This window comes from Podarcis liolepis (genome assembly GCF_965112155.1).
Source record: "Podarcis liolepis genome assembly, chromosome: 14".
NCBI lineage: Eukaryota > Metazoa > Chordata > Lepidosauria > Squamata > Lacertidae > Podarcis > Podarcis liolepis.
In genome coordinates, this window is record NC_139569.1 from 6062422 (window position 1) to 6077433 (window position 15012).

At 45.8% G+C, this 15012-nt stretch overlaps 1 long non-coding RNA gene across 1 annotated transcript; it reads right to left on the bottom strand.

Moving 5' to 3' along the window:
• Window positions 1-1584: 1584 nt before the first annotated feature.
• LOC310693141 lies at window positions 1585-9222 on the bottom strand. Its single transcript, XR_014519003.1, has 3 exons — window positions 9166-9222; window positions 6029-6137; window positions 1585-2384 (listed from the first exon to the last, which is right to left on the bottom strand). It is a non-coding gene; the product is annotated as an uncharacterized lncRNA (long non-coding RNA).
• Between the last annotated feature and the right edge of the window lie 5790 nt (window positions 9223-15012).

Genomic DNA, 15012 nt, shown 5'->3' on the forward strand with positions numbered 1-15012 from the left:
CAGAGAAATGTTGGAAGGTATGTAAGTTGTGTCGTGGATTGTCCCCAAGCCCACAGCAAGGGCTAGCCAAGGCCCACTTTCAGCTGTATTTTTCAAGGACGCAGGCTCCAGTCACATCATGCCTTCGAAGTCCTATAGCACCACTTTAGATAGTCGTGGCTTCACCGCTGAAGGATCCTAGGAGCTGTCATTTGTTAAGGATGCTGAGAGTTGTTAAGAGACCCCTATTCCCCTCACAGAGCTACGGTTCCCAGAGTTCCCTGGGAAAAGGGATTGGTTGTTAAACCGCTCTGGAGACTGTAGCTTTAGGAGGGAGATAGGTTGTCTCTTAACAACTCAGGACCCATAACAAGCTACACTTCCCATAAATCTTTGGGGGGAGCCATGGCTGTTGCCTCACAGCACTTTAAACGCATGGTGTTATTGTGGCCACAGATTCCCTCCCCGCATCCCTTTTTGAAAAGGTCAATTTTAATAAAAAGCTTCGTTGTAAGCCGCTTTGGGAAATGTGGAACTAAAGGGCCAGGTGCTAAACGTTTGAACAAATAAATGCACAAGAAGTGGTGAAAACAGTTTTGCTGGTATTATTAACCATACTCAAAAGAAAAGTGGCTTCAAAGAGACCAAATAGTCACACAGAACCATAGAGACAGAAGGGACCCTAAGGGTCATCTAAGCCATAGGTAGGCAACTAAGGCCCGGGGGCCGGATCCAGCCCAATCGCCTTCTCAATCCGGCCCGCAGACGGTCTGGGAATCAGCGTGATTTTACATGAGTAGAATGTGTGCTTTTATTTAAAATGCATCTCTGGGTTATTTGTGGGGCATAGGAATTTGTTCATTATTTTTTTTCAAAATATAGTCCAGCCCCCCATAAGGTCTGAGGGACAGTGGACAGGCCCCCTGCTGAAAAAGTTTGCTGGCCCCTGATCTAGGCCAACCCCCTGCAATGGAGGAGGAGGGTCACTATTTCTTGAACCAGGGTTCACATAGTTTCCCAGCATTCCCTGCCCACCAGCATCTGCTGCCCCAGGTGGCTGCCTCACTTTGCCTAATGGTAGAGCCAGGTTTTCACTACTGTAATGTAGCAGAGCACATACATGCTTCTCGTATAGGTGAAAGTCCAAGTCAGGATCTGTACACCAGCCAGGTGGGGAGGAGCTGGGTACCTTTGCTTCCTTCCATAGATTGGTCCAGTTCCTGTGGGAATCATAGCCAAGTGTGATCCAGTCAATACTTCCCAACCAAGGAGGAGACTAGCAACCTGCAAAACCACAAAGAACACAACCACATCAATGTGGTGCATTGATGTACAGTGGTACCTCGGGTTACATACACTTCAGGTTACAGACTCCGCTAACCCAGAAACAGTACCTCGGATTAAGAACTTTGCTTCAGGATGAGAACAGAAATCGTGCAGCAGCGGCGCGGCGGCAGCAGCAGGAGGCCCCATTAGCTAAAGTGGTGCTTCAGGTAAAGAACAATTTCAGGTTAAGAACGGACCTCCGGAACAAATTAAGTACGTAACCAGAGGTACCACTGTATTTGTTTTATTTAAAACATTTCTGTACCAATTCCCATAGCAAGTCTTTAGGTCGTTTACAACCATACACACACCCCACTATTGAAAAAAATCTAATACAGGGGGGCGGGGAATGCAACTGAAAAATGGGGGGGGGAGTTAAAATCATAATAACCTGAGATCCAGGTGTGTTTTTAATGATGTCTCCATGCTATGAATGTGGGTGCTCACCTCAGCTCAGAAGAAAACTGGTTTCATAGTACGGGGGCCACCACCAAACAGACCGTCCCTCTAGAGATGGATAGTTGTAATTTCAAAAGCTGCGGTATGATGAGGAGGGTTTCATCAGCTATTCTGAACCAGAGCTCCTTCAGCCTTGGGTGCCCTGATGTTGTTGGACTCCAACTTCCATCATCCCTGACAATTGCCTAACCAAGTGGGGATGATGGGAGTTATAGTCTAGAAACATCTGGAGAGCCAAGGCTGAAGAACTCTGGTGCAGGCCTCACACTGGAGAGCAACAGGGAGAAAGGCGCTCCTTCAGACAACCTGTTCCTAAGTCGTTTGGGGGTTTATCGGTTGACACCGCCATTAAATCTGAGCCTCACCATGAGGTGCCTGTTATTAATAATATTTTACATAATATGAAGTAAGCTTATGAAGGCAACCCCACGGTTCAGACCTATCAGGCTGTCTAAAAGTTAATTGGCTGGAAAGCACGTTGTAAATACTGGGACTCGACCAATCCATCAATTGCAAGTCACTCTGTCCTGAAACTCTCTTCTGGTCAAGATGCAACCGGAAAATGATGGGTAGGTATTTACTTTACATCATGGAAAGTTCTTTCCCAATGAGTCTTCCAACTGAAAAAAAAAGTCCATGTTAAAAAAAAAATCACATTTATTTATTTTTAGCAGGGATTGTCCCTTCCCAAATGGAAATCTGTGTCATTCTGCACAAAATTTAAGCTACAGATAGGTAGCCGTGTTGGTCTGCCATAGTCAAAATAAAAAAATTCCTTCCAGTAGCACCTTAAAGACCAACTCATACCAAGAACTAACTTAGTTGGTCTTTAAGGTGCTACTGGAAGGAAAATTTAAGCTAATAATGATGTTTATGGCTCTGGGAAACTGGTGGCTCAGACCTTTTGGAAGGTGTTGACTTTGCAGTATACATATTTATAGCATTATTATTAATATTGTGCCTCCTAATGTTTAATTTAATAGACTCTTCCCTGCATCTACCAGCCACCCTGTCTTTTCTGCCCTGATCTCTCTTCCTCTTCATTCTCCTCTTAGCCTCTGTTCTTCTTTTCTTTTTGCATTTATAACCCCCGCATCACATTCCTGTATTCGTTTGACGAATTGCTGCAGTAATTCAGCTTTTAATCAAGTGTAATTCTTGCCTGCCTGCCTTTCTGTACAAACTTCCTTATTTTGACTCCCCTTATTATACAAAAGCATCATTCCAGGCCTCCCTATATGTCTTCTCGCTGCATCCTCAGAAACAATCCTGATTGAATTTTATTATGGCGTTGCTGGAAACCTGACTTCAAGCTTCATTTCGCGATAGGAATGCCTACAAAATAAATGGACAACGTGAGAAGCACTTTGCTGGATTGGCCCATCTAAGTCACATGGCCCAGTCACATGGGCAAGGTACAAATAATAAAATTATTCTGATTATTGTTCTGATTCCAAAAGCGACAAATTGGGTGTCTCTCTGGGGCCATCCTCTATTGTTCTTCCCCAGCATCTTGCACTTTAAGGTAGGTTGCCCCTTATCAGGGAGGTTTCACTTAGCTATCATATATTAATAGCCATTTTTTAAAAAGAAAAAAACTTTCCTCCATGAATTTGACAAAAACCCTTTCTGTAGGCTCATTTAGGCACAAATACAGTTAAGCAAGCAGTAATTGGACAGATGTCCATCTGAGACTAACTATGTCCAGCTTCTTCTTCTTTTATTCTTTGGCGATACTTGTAGCCGAGTAAGATTGTCTTCCATAAACACAGTTTTAAAAGTGACTGTGGAGGCCAATTCTGGATCCACACGTCCTTCCACAGTGGGGACATTGGTTTCCGGGTGGGAGTTGACCACAGTGAGGGTTTGCCAAGTGTGCCTTCCGCTTAGCACGTTTCTCCCTTTCATCCTGAGTTTGAGTGTCTTCAAAGCCCATGACACCTTTGGGAAAGGCTGTTCTCCAACTGGAGCACTCACAGACCAGTGTTTCTCAGTTGTCGGTGTTTATACTACCCTTTTTTTAGATTTGTCTTGAGAGAGTCTTTGAACCTCTTTTGTTGACCACCGACAATACGCTTGCCGTTTTTAAGAGTACTATGTCCTGCCTATTGCTGTGATTAAAAGCCAAGACCATTATTATCCAGAGTCATTTCAATAGCACCAACCTGCTAGGATATCTAACCTTCCATTGGCCACAGATCATTGTAGAAGATCAAGCAGAATCTCCCAGGCTCAATCTCAGCTTGAAACCATAGAGAGCCACTACTAGTCAGTGTAGACCAGGCATAGGCAAACTTGGCCCTCCTGATGCTTTGGGACTACAACTCCCATCATCCCTAGCTAACAGGACCAATGGTCAGGGATGATGGGAATTGTAGTCCCAAAACATCTGGAGGGCCATGGTTGCCTATGCCTGGTGTAGACGGTACAGGTCAAGATGGACCAATCTCTGACTTGGTATAAATAGGGTTGCCATATCTTGAAGAGCAAACAAGAGGGCAGCCAGAGCCGCTGCCAGCCCGAGCCAAGGAAAGAGGTGTGCGGGGTTGCCACACTCACATGCCTCTTTCCCCACTGCGGCTGCAGTGTGCAGAGCAGGCTAAGTCCAAGCAGCGGCGGAGCAAGCCAATCGGGCGCCTGCGGCAGCACGCATACCCTGCACCCAGGGGTGGAGCTAGCCACCTGCGGAGGCGGGGCCAGCCACCACTCAAGCGGAAGCTGTGTTTGGCTTCTGAGGAATGTTCAAAAACCGGAGCATTTACTTCTGGGTTTTCAGCGTTCGGGAACCAAAATGTTCGAAAATAGAGCTATTCGAGAACCAAGGTTTGACTATACACCTTTAGGCACCTGCCAAAAACATTCCTTTTAAACCAGGCCTTTTGTTGATTTGATTGACATCCTACGCCCTTTCAAAATGTGGCTGTTTTTTGGGGGGAGGAGGGTGTTATTGGGTTGTTGTTTTTAATGTGTGTGTGTGTGTGTGTGTGTGTGTGTGTGTGTGTGGTTTTTATGTTGATCTTGTTCTGTGAACCACCTGTGACCTCCGGGTATAGGGCAGTATATAAATTCAAGAAATAAAATAATAATAAGCCAAACTAGCGTAGAATCACATCATTGCTGAACCTGTAACTGCTGCCTCCCGTATTGTCAGATCAAGACCTGGAAGACCAAGCTACTCAGTGACAAAACTCACTGGATGGCTTTCGGCTAGCTGCTGTCCCTCAGCCTAAACTACCTCACAGGGTTGTCGTGAGGATGAAATGAGGTGAGGAGGGGATGCTTCTTAGAGGAAAGGCGGGAGATAAATATACCAACAAACCAATCACGACTGTCGAGCTCGTTTTCCACTGAAGAACCAAGGTTGTCGCTGCATTAAGTAGAAACTAGGCCCTGAGGTCTAAATAAGGGAGCCTGGGCTTAAACGGAAATGCAGACAGACAGGAGCTGGGCACTGGGGAACCGGGGTTTTAGGAGGCAGCCCAGCATTTAAAGTAATCAAGAATGATTCAAATGACAGGTTTGTGTGGTGTTTGCTAATTTACTCGAGATTCATTTCTAGGAACAGCTGGCTGTATCCCAGCAGGAATGGCGTTTGCACACGCCCACCTGCTGCCAGGCAGACGGGCCTCGGGTACAGCTGTACTTAAAGTTCAGGAGGCTCAGTATCCTTGCCCACTGAAAACCTCGCAAACTTCCCGGGGAAGACTCGCCTGCAAGGAAACGCACCTTGCTCAACGCTTCCACTTCTTCCCCAAAACTGTCGTCAGTTTTGCAAAAGGAGGGAGGCGCTTTCAAGGAGATGCACGTGCTGGAATGGCCACGGGCCAATTAAATCGCGGGTGCAGGGGGAGATAATTACACGGACGCCGCAGAACTGAGTAGGGGGTCGAGTGCCTCCCTCTCTGTGGCTCTCTTGAAAATTAAGGGGTTTGTGTCCCTTTGAGCAAAGCAGAGTTAATCCAATTAAGCCAGACCATGCTTAAACCCAGGGCTGCACGCTTTAAGGGGCCAACGCTCCGCACCGAATTCTGCATCATGAAATGTTCATTCTGTGAGTGGAATCAATGAGAAAAATTGCATGCTTTTTGCGGCTGCTCTTGTTCCTGAGGTTTCATCAGGCATCAACTGTGCAGCTTCAAGCATATTGTTTTGCTGCTAAGGGTTTAAGAAATGCAACCGAATTTGGAATACTGTGTCCTGCTCTTGTTGCCTCACCTCAAAAAGGATGTGCTATTTTCTCTAGAAAAGAGGTGCCAGAACTCACCAACAACTCCTCCCTTGTTCTCTTGTAATGGCAATGGCGCCCATCTGAGGTGTGTCGGAACTGAGTTCCAGCATGTCCTGGCTGGGGGACAAAAGCCCCAGTTGTAGGTCTGGAAAAGGTTTGGAACAGAGCAACCAAAATCAACGGCATGGAGCGATTCTCCTATCAGGAAATGTTGCAGTATTCATACACACACACACACACACACACACACACACACACACACACTTTAATTGATTTTTTAACATATCAGTTCCAACAGTCATACAACATATCTTCACATCCCATACAATATTTTGACTTCCATCAACACCTCGGATGATTTCCCGTTTTTTAACATACTTCTGCATTTCTTAATTTCCTATTACTTTTAATTCTCCTTAACTAATAATTCTTTTCATAGTCTTTCATGTAATATTTCAAATAATCTACTTTACAAAACTTCTTGCAGTCCTACAAGTGTGATCTGTTCATCACAGTTACTTTTCAAATAATTCATATACAGTGATACCTCAGGTTAAGTACTTAATGTGTTCCAGAGGTCCGTTCTTAACCTGCAACTGTTCTTAACCTGAAGCACCACTTTAGCTAATGGGGCCTCCTGCTGCTGCCATGCGATTTCTGTTCTCATCCTGAAGCAAAGTTCTTAACCTGAGGTACTATTTCTGGGTTAGCAGAGTCTGTAACCTGAAGCGTATGTAACCTGAAGTGTCTGTAACCCGAGGTAAGGTAAAGGTAAAGGTACTCCTGCCTGTATGGGCCAGTCGTGACCGACTCTGGGGTTGCGTGCTCATCTCGCTTAAGAGGCCGGGAGCCAGCGCTGTCCGAAGACACTTCCAGGTCACGTGGCCAGCGTGACGAAGCCGCACTGGTGAGCCAGCACCAGCGCCGCACACGGAAACGCCGTTTACCTTCCCGCTATAAAGCGGTACCTATTTATCTACTTGCACTTAGGGGTGCTTTCGAACTGCTAGGTGGGCAGGAGCTAGGACCGAACGACGGGAGCTCACCCCGTCCATCGCAGGGACCTTACGATCGGCAAGTCCTAGGCACTGAGGTTTTACCCACAGCGCCACCCGCGTCCCTGTATTTACTCCAGTCTTCTAAGAATCTCTGGTCCTGCAGGTTTTGAATCCTTCCTGTTAATTTATCATAAATGTTGCAGTATTCAGAACTTTTTAGTTTAGAGAAAAAGTGAGAGGCAAACATGATAGAAGTTTATAAAGGTGGTGCATGGCATGGCATGGAGAATGGGGATGGAGAAAAGGTTTTCTCACTCTCTCATAACACTAGAGGTTGGGGACATCCCACGAAGCTGAATAATGGAAGGTTCCAGACAGATAAAAGAAAGTCCACCTTGATGAGACGCATAGTTAATCCATGGCGCTTGGCCACCAACTGGGATGGCTTTAAAAGAGGATTAGGCTATGATTTATAATGAATTGAAGAAAATGTTTAAAATGACATTTCCAAAAAACAACAACCCAGAAGCATTTTTGTTAGGGATTGTAGGAGAAGACCTGCCAAGGAAAACAAAGAACTTATTCATGTATGCTACAACAGCAGCAAGAGTCTTGATAGCACAAGGATGGAAGAATGAGGAAACCCTGACAAAAGAACAGTGGCAAGAGAAATGGATGAACTATGCAGAACTGGATAAACTGACATACAAACTGCGAGATAAGGACAACTGTGACTTTAAACTTAGCCCCCCTGAGCCCGACTTCGGCTGAGGAGGGCGGGATATAAATAAAATTTATTATTATTATTATTATTATTATTATTATTATTATTATTATTATTTAAAGAAGAATGGGAACTTTTTCCCAAATTACTTAAAAAGACAACAAAATGAATTGGCCTCCTTGGCAGGTTTTGAATAAACACAGACAAATTTCGTGATTGTTAACATAGTAGATAGATAATACTGTATAAGGATTTATACAATTTTACAATATGCAGAGAATAATATGTATTGAGAAATCAGAGAGGGGAGCTGAGGGAAATCTCGGGGGGCGGTTTGATGGGGAGGTGGGGGAAGGGGGAATAATGAATATGATATGTTTTAATATTTTGTTGAAATTGTTGATAATTTTTTTTAAAGAGGATTAGACTATTGATGGGTAGGAGCCATGATGGCTAGGCTGCGCCTCCACCTGCAATTCTTCTGAACATCGGTTGCTGGAAGGCATAGAAGGGGAGAGTCCTCTTGTGCTTGGGTCCTGGTTGCTGGAGAAGAAGAAGAAGAAGAAGAAGAAGAAGAAGAAGAAGAAGAAGAAGAAGAAGAAGAGGAGGAGGAGGAGGAGGAGGAGGAGGAGGAGGAGGAGGAGGAGGAGAAGGGGGAAGAGGAGGAGGAGCTTGGATTTGATAACCCACTTTATCACTACCCGAAGGAGTCTCAAAGCAGCTAACCATCTCCTTTCCCTTCCTCCCCCACAACAAACACTCTGTGAGGTGAGCGGGGCTGAGAGACTTCAGAGAAGTGTGACCAGCCCAAGGTCACCCAGCAGCTGCATGTGGAGGAGCGGGGAAGCGAACCAGGTTCACCAGATTACGAGACTACCGCTCTTAACCACTACACCACACTGGCTCTCTGGTTTCCTGCAAACATCTGGTTGGCCACTGTGAGAACAGGATGCTGGACTAGATGGGCCAGTGGCCTGATCCTACAGAGCTCTTCTCATGCTGCTAGGAAGGTGGCAGGCTTCTAGTTTGTTCCCAGGCCTTCAGGACTGTGTGCCTCTCCTCGACTTTCTTAGCACTCTGCAAGGCCAGCCCTGGCAGTAGGCATAATGAGGCTGTCTCCTCAGGTAGGGGTAGGGAGTGGACCAGCTGTGAGTGCCCTGTGGCCTTCCCTGCAGCTCTTAAACTGGAGCACAGGCCTGAGGAGCAGCGAAAGGCCCTGTCCTATTTCCAGCACCTAAGTAGATTTCAGCTGCCAGTCTGGCTGGAAGGTGGTGGTGGAGAGCCGCCATCTTGTCCTTCGCGTGTTGCACGTGCCAACCTGCTCTGAAGTTCCTCCTGGTTCCTTTTATAGGGGCTGCTGCGAGGATGGAGCTGAAGACAGCAGGGGAGCACTTGGCTTCCAAGGAGATGGATCGATACTTTCTGTTTCAATTTGGATGGCAAACACATACCAGGAGGAGGTGCTTGATCTGCACTTCTGGTTTCCAGAATGGGTGGCAAACGCTAGGGGTTGTGCCATAGAGATGTCCTCCTGGCCCCCAGAATGGCAGCTTTTGAATGAGAACAGGAAGTGAAGAAGGCTGGTTGCCCCTAGAACCTTATCACCTCTATGGTTTCTCTCCACCAGCCTTGTCTTCCAAGGTGAGTCGGAGGGCTATGGAGCAATTCCTCACCACCATGAAAACACATGTCCGAGGCCTAACATTTTGTAGAAGCTTTTCAGTGGTTGCTGGGTTGTTACAGGAGCCCAGATCACGATAAAAACCCAAGGTGGATTGATTTATGAAGGGTAGAGACTCTTGCAGGGGCAGGTTCTCTATCCATGATAGGAGGCCAGGTCTCTCTGGGTTTCACAACTCACAAGATTGAAAATTTGTGAATCAAATAATAGCTCCCCTGTCAGTCTTATCCCTCCCCAGATGCTCCATGTAGGCTCCCTGCCTTCTTAAAAAATAAAAATTGAGTACAATATGCATGTTAATCTGTTTTTGCATTTATTTTTCTTCCTTTTTTGAAAGCCTAGAATGGCAAAGTCAGCCACCTCCAATGTCATTGCAGTTGAGAATGCTATCCCTTTGCCAGTGCTGAAGTAGCAACTAATCTGCTCAGCTTCTGACCTTATTATTATTATTATACTTATTATTATAAGTATAATACTTATTATTATTATTAATCTATTTAAACCCCACCTTTTCCCCTCAAAGGACTCGAAGCTTCTTACAGATAAAAACAAGAACCACTAAAAACACAGGAAAGACAATCATTAAAATACAATCAACCCTTGATAGAATTAAAACTATATACATATATAAAACTTGTTCGAAACATACCAGTAATTACAATAGAAATAGCACGGCACTCTTGGAAATGGGGTGTTTGCCATTTTGTTGTTCGCCTCAGAGAGCAAAACATCTTGGGCTGGACCTGAGTATGATTTTTCGTAATCCAGGAATTGGGCAGAGGGGTATGAGTGACTTTGTAGGCGCTAGCCAATCACCCCTGTGCACAGCCAGCCTGCGCTTATCAATGTGTAGAACTGTTAGTTTCTTTGCGGGTGACGGTTCAGAGCTCGGCCCAGGAGATCTTTTGAAATGAATGTGGGGAAGGAACTTGCTTCCAAATGAGCTCTGCTGTTCCACAGATAAATATGTCTGTCTGCGCCCCCACAAAAAAAGCACCAAATCCAGTGGCTGCCTTGGCCTGTCACCTCTCTCCAGTGCCTGATCTGATCTTCCTTTTGTCAGCCTCCGACATCCCCTTTCCAGCTCCATGGGCCAGCCGGGCCCTGCATCCCCTTCTCTGTTTGTACAGTCTGCACACACCAGTGGAGACCCATGAATAATAAGAGCAGCAATAACCTTCAGATTGTTTGTGTCTGCTCCAGTGGGCACTGCATGCGGGTGCTCATTCATTTTGCCGGCACCGAGTTCTTCTTTGCTTAAGGTGGCACAGCAGAGGAAGGGAGATTGGAAAGACTCCCCACGCCTCACTTCTTTCCAAGGTTCAGCTTTGATTTCACACACACACACACACACACACACCACACACACACACACACACACACACACACCCCTCAAGCCCCAAACTGGCTCCCTTTCTCCTACTGCAATCACCCTTCCAATGCCCAGACAGGGCCAGAACAAAGGCCAATCTAATTCAACCAGTCTGTTCCCCATAGTGGTCAACCAGATGTCTCTGCGAAGACCACAGGCAAAACCCGGGTTTCAAAACAGCTGCCTTGGTTGTCTGTTTCTTTCTATGCCCAATAATAATTTATAATAATAATAATTTATTATTTATACCCTGCCCATCTGGCTGGGTTTCCCCAGCCACTCTGGGCGGCTTCCAACAAAATATTAAAATACAATAGTCTTTTGTTGTTTAGTCGTGTAGTCGTGTCCGACTCTTCGTGACCCCATGGACCAGAGCACGCCAGGCACTCCTGTCTTCCACTGCCTCCCGCAGTTTGGTCAAACTCATGCTGGTAGCTTCGAGAACACTGTCCAACCATCTCGTCCTCTGTTGTCCCCTTCTCCTTGTGCCCTCCATCTTTCCCAACATCAGGGTCTTTTCCAGGGAGTATTCTCTTCTCATGAGGTGGCCAAAGTATTGGAGCCTCAGCTTCACGATCTGTCCTTCCAGTGAGCACTCAGGGCTGATTTCCTTAAGAATTAATAGTCTATTAAACATTAAAAGCTACCCTAAACAGGGCTGCCTTCAGATGTCTGGTAGTTGTTTTTCTCTTTGACATCTGGTGGGAGGTCGTTCCACAGGGCAGGTGCCACTACTGAGAAGGCCCTCTGCCTGGTTCCCTGTAACTTGGCTTCTCGCAGGGAGGGAACCGCCAGAACCGCCAGAAGGCCCTTGACACTGGGCCTCAGTGTCCGGGCAGAACGAAGGGGGTGGAGACGCTCCTTCAGGTATACTGGACCAAGGCCGTTTTCCATTAGTGTTTGGCTCTCCAAATACCTGAAAAAATGCCTCCTCCTTCACAGGCCCCCATGGGTGCTGAGATTGGTGAAGAGGACCCTCTTGGTATTACCTCAGAAGTTTGGCAGTGTTATAAGAAAAACTGCTCCCTTTCCCTTATGGGGTCTTCCGGAGCCCATATAGAGTCCTTAAGTGGGTTCCCTATTAGTAGAAGAAAACAGGCCAGCCAGAGTATATTGAGAAGCAAAGCGGCTAGTAAGCCTGATCTTTATTAAACTGTTGCAACAGGGTCTTCACTCGCCACACGCAGGAGGGAGGAGAACCCTGAACAATGGTGCACAAGCCCTGATATAGACTTTTGAAACTGCCCACCCTGTAGCCAGAGACACCCCCACCCCCCCAAAAAAAAACACCTCATACATACATCACAGAAGGAGGTGGTCTATAGCAGAAATCCTGTATGCCAGGATACCTGATAATGATCACTGATTGCTTTACCTGGGCAGCCTGGCCATTCTTCTGTGATAGTTAATACTTTAGTTCCCGAATCCAGGTCGCAGGCTCACCCTATTCATACACAAATACGCCCTTAAAACAGGATTTACAAGCAAAAAGACAATGGGAAGGAAGGCTTTCCTCATTACTGCAGAAGAATATTTGAGGTCATTGGGAGAGTCAAAATGGCTTCAGGATTGCTCTCCCATACTGTTTCAGACACATGATTCATATATTTAGATATGTGTGCATTTATGAATATTTATTCTATATTTGACACCTTTAAAATCTTTTAACAGCAGGGTGGCAGCCCAAAGCAGGGCCTTCTTGGTGGCAGTCCCTAAATTATGGAGCTCCACACAGAAGTGTACCTGCCACCTTTGTTATACAGCTTTTTGCAAATCATTTGAATTTGTATACCACCCTCCATCCCTAGATCTCAGTGCGGTCCATGACATAAAATTATAATATAGAAAGCGCAAAATGAATAATAAAAACAAAAACAAACCAATGGTTTGGTGGTCCTTTAGGTATTGTGCTCCTGAATGCTGAAGATGCAGCTCTTTGCCCTGGCTTTTGACACTTGAGGCGTGTATTCTTAGGACCCGCCTTACGTCCATGAACTCATTGTTATTCCTCCAGGGTCTCGACCTCTGTTGCAAAGGGGAAAGAACTGCATGAGCCACAGCAGAGCAGCCAGCTTACCACAACACTCCTTCTTTGCAACATCTGTGCTACAGACTCTCAAACTTTGGGATTGTTGAAATATATACAACAAAAAAATTAATCAATTTGAGTCATACGAGAACCAAAATTTTTAAGCAATGTGAACTGGTCCTGGGACTCCTCTGCTACCAGTTCTAGAAGGTAGTTCTCCTGATGCAAAACTCACCCAGGCCTTGAGCTTCTACAAACCATTTTGCCAGACCTGGGAGGAGGGAAAGAAGGTTTGATGGGCACCTTATGTAGGACTGCCATATGTCCAAAATTTCCCAGACATAGCTGGGATTCATCCATCAAAAATGGTGTCCGGGCGGAATTTTCGAAAATCCATTAAAATGTCTGGAAAACCCAGGCATATGGCAGTGATCTTCCTAAAACATAGCTTAAAACCTTTGTTTTTTTTAAATATGGCAACCCTACACCATGTCCCCCTAGCAACATGCTGTTTCCAGTTGAAACGCCACTGGATTGGTCAGCTCTTGATGACTCAGCGTTTCAGCCCTGTTCGCAACGTCATTTGATTGGTCCATGCTTGATGACTCAGCACTTTGACTCAGCTCACTCCTTTCTTGTTTATCCTCTTTAGCCACACCTACATACTGCACCTATATATAAGCAGTTTACAAATATACAAAACAAAACATCAACGTTATCAATTAAAAAGCAGTTAAAAGCAGTATTTAAAGATGTTCAAAAGAGGTCTGAAATCAGTAGGAGCTGGGAAGAAATCAAACTCATGTAACAAATGTCTGAACGTCATCTGATTGTTCCATATTTTGCGACTCAGCACTTTGGTCCAGTTCACAACTTCCCTTGATCGTGCTGCGCTTCATGACTCAAGACTTTGGCCTTCCTCACCCAGAAGTCACATTCATGCCAAACATTTAAAGCAATGTTATACCATCATGGAGGGATGTGGGTGGCGCTGTGGGTTAAACCACAGAGCCTAGGACTTGCTGATCAGAAGGTTGGCAGTTCGAATCCCCGCGACAGGGTGAGCTCCCGTTGCTCAGTCCCTGCTCCTGCCAAACTAGCAGTTCGAAAGCACGTCAAAGTGCAAGTAGATAAATAGGTACCGCTCCGGCGGGAAGGTAAACAGCGTTTCTGTGCGCTGCTCTGGTTCGCCAGAAGTGGCTTAGTCATGCTGGCCACATGACCCAGAAGCTGTATGTCGGCTCCCTTGGCCAATAAAGCGAGATGAGCGCCGCAACCCCAGAGTTGGCCATGACTAGACCTAATGGTCAGGGATCCCTTTACCTTTACCATCATTGAGAATTCCTGGAGAACAGGCGAAGTCCCGGCAGACTGGAGGAGGGCAAATGTTGTCCCTATTTTCAAAAAGGGGAAAAGAGAGGTCCCAAATAATTACCGCCCAGTCAGTCTGACATCAATACCAGGGAAGATTCTGGAGCAGATCATTAAGCAAACAGTCTGTGAGCACCTAGAAAGGAATGCTGTGATCACCAATAGTCAGCATGGATTTCTCAAAAATAAGTCATGTCAGACTAACCTGATCTCATTTTTTGACAGAATTACAAGCCTGGTAGATGAAGGGAACGCAGTGGATGTAGCCTACCTTGATTTCAGCAAGGCATTTGACAAGGTGCCCCATGTTATTCTTGTAAAGAAGCTGGTAAAATGCGGTCTTGACTATGCTACCACTCAGTGGATTTGTAACTGGCTGACTGACCGAACCCAAAGGGTGCTCATCAATGGTTCCTCTTCATCCTGGAGAAGAGTGACTAGTGGGGTGCCACAGGGTTCTGTCTTGGGCCCGGTCTTATTCAACATCTTTATCAACGACTTGGATGATGGACTCAAGGGCATCCTGATCAAATTTGCAGATGACACCAAACTGGGAGGGGTGGCTAACACCCCAGAGGACAGGATCACACTTCAAAACGACCTTGACAGATTAGAGAACTGGGCCAAAACAAACAAGATGAACTTTAACAGGGAGAAATGTAAAGTATTGCACTTGGGCAAAAAAAATGAGAGGCACAAATACAAGATGGGTGACACCTGGCTTGAGAGCAGTACATGTGAAAAGGATCTAGGAGTCTTGGTTGACAACAAACTTGACATGAGCCAACAGTGCGACGCGGCAGCTAAAAAAGCCAATGCAATTCTGGGCCTCATCAATAGGAGTA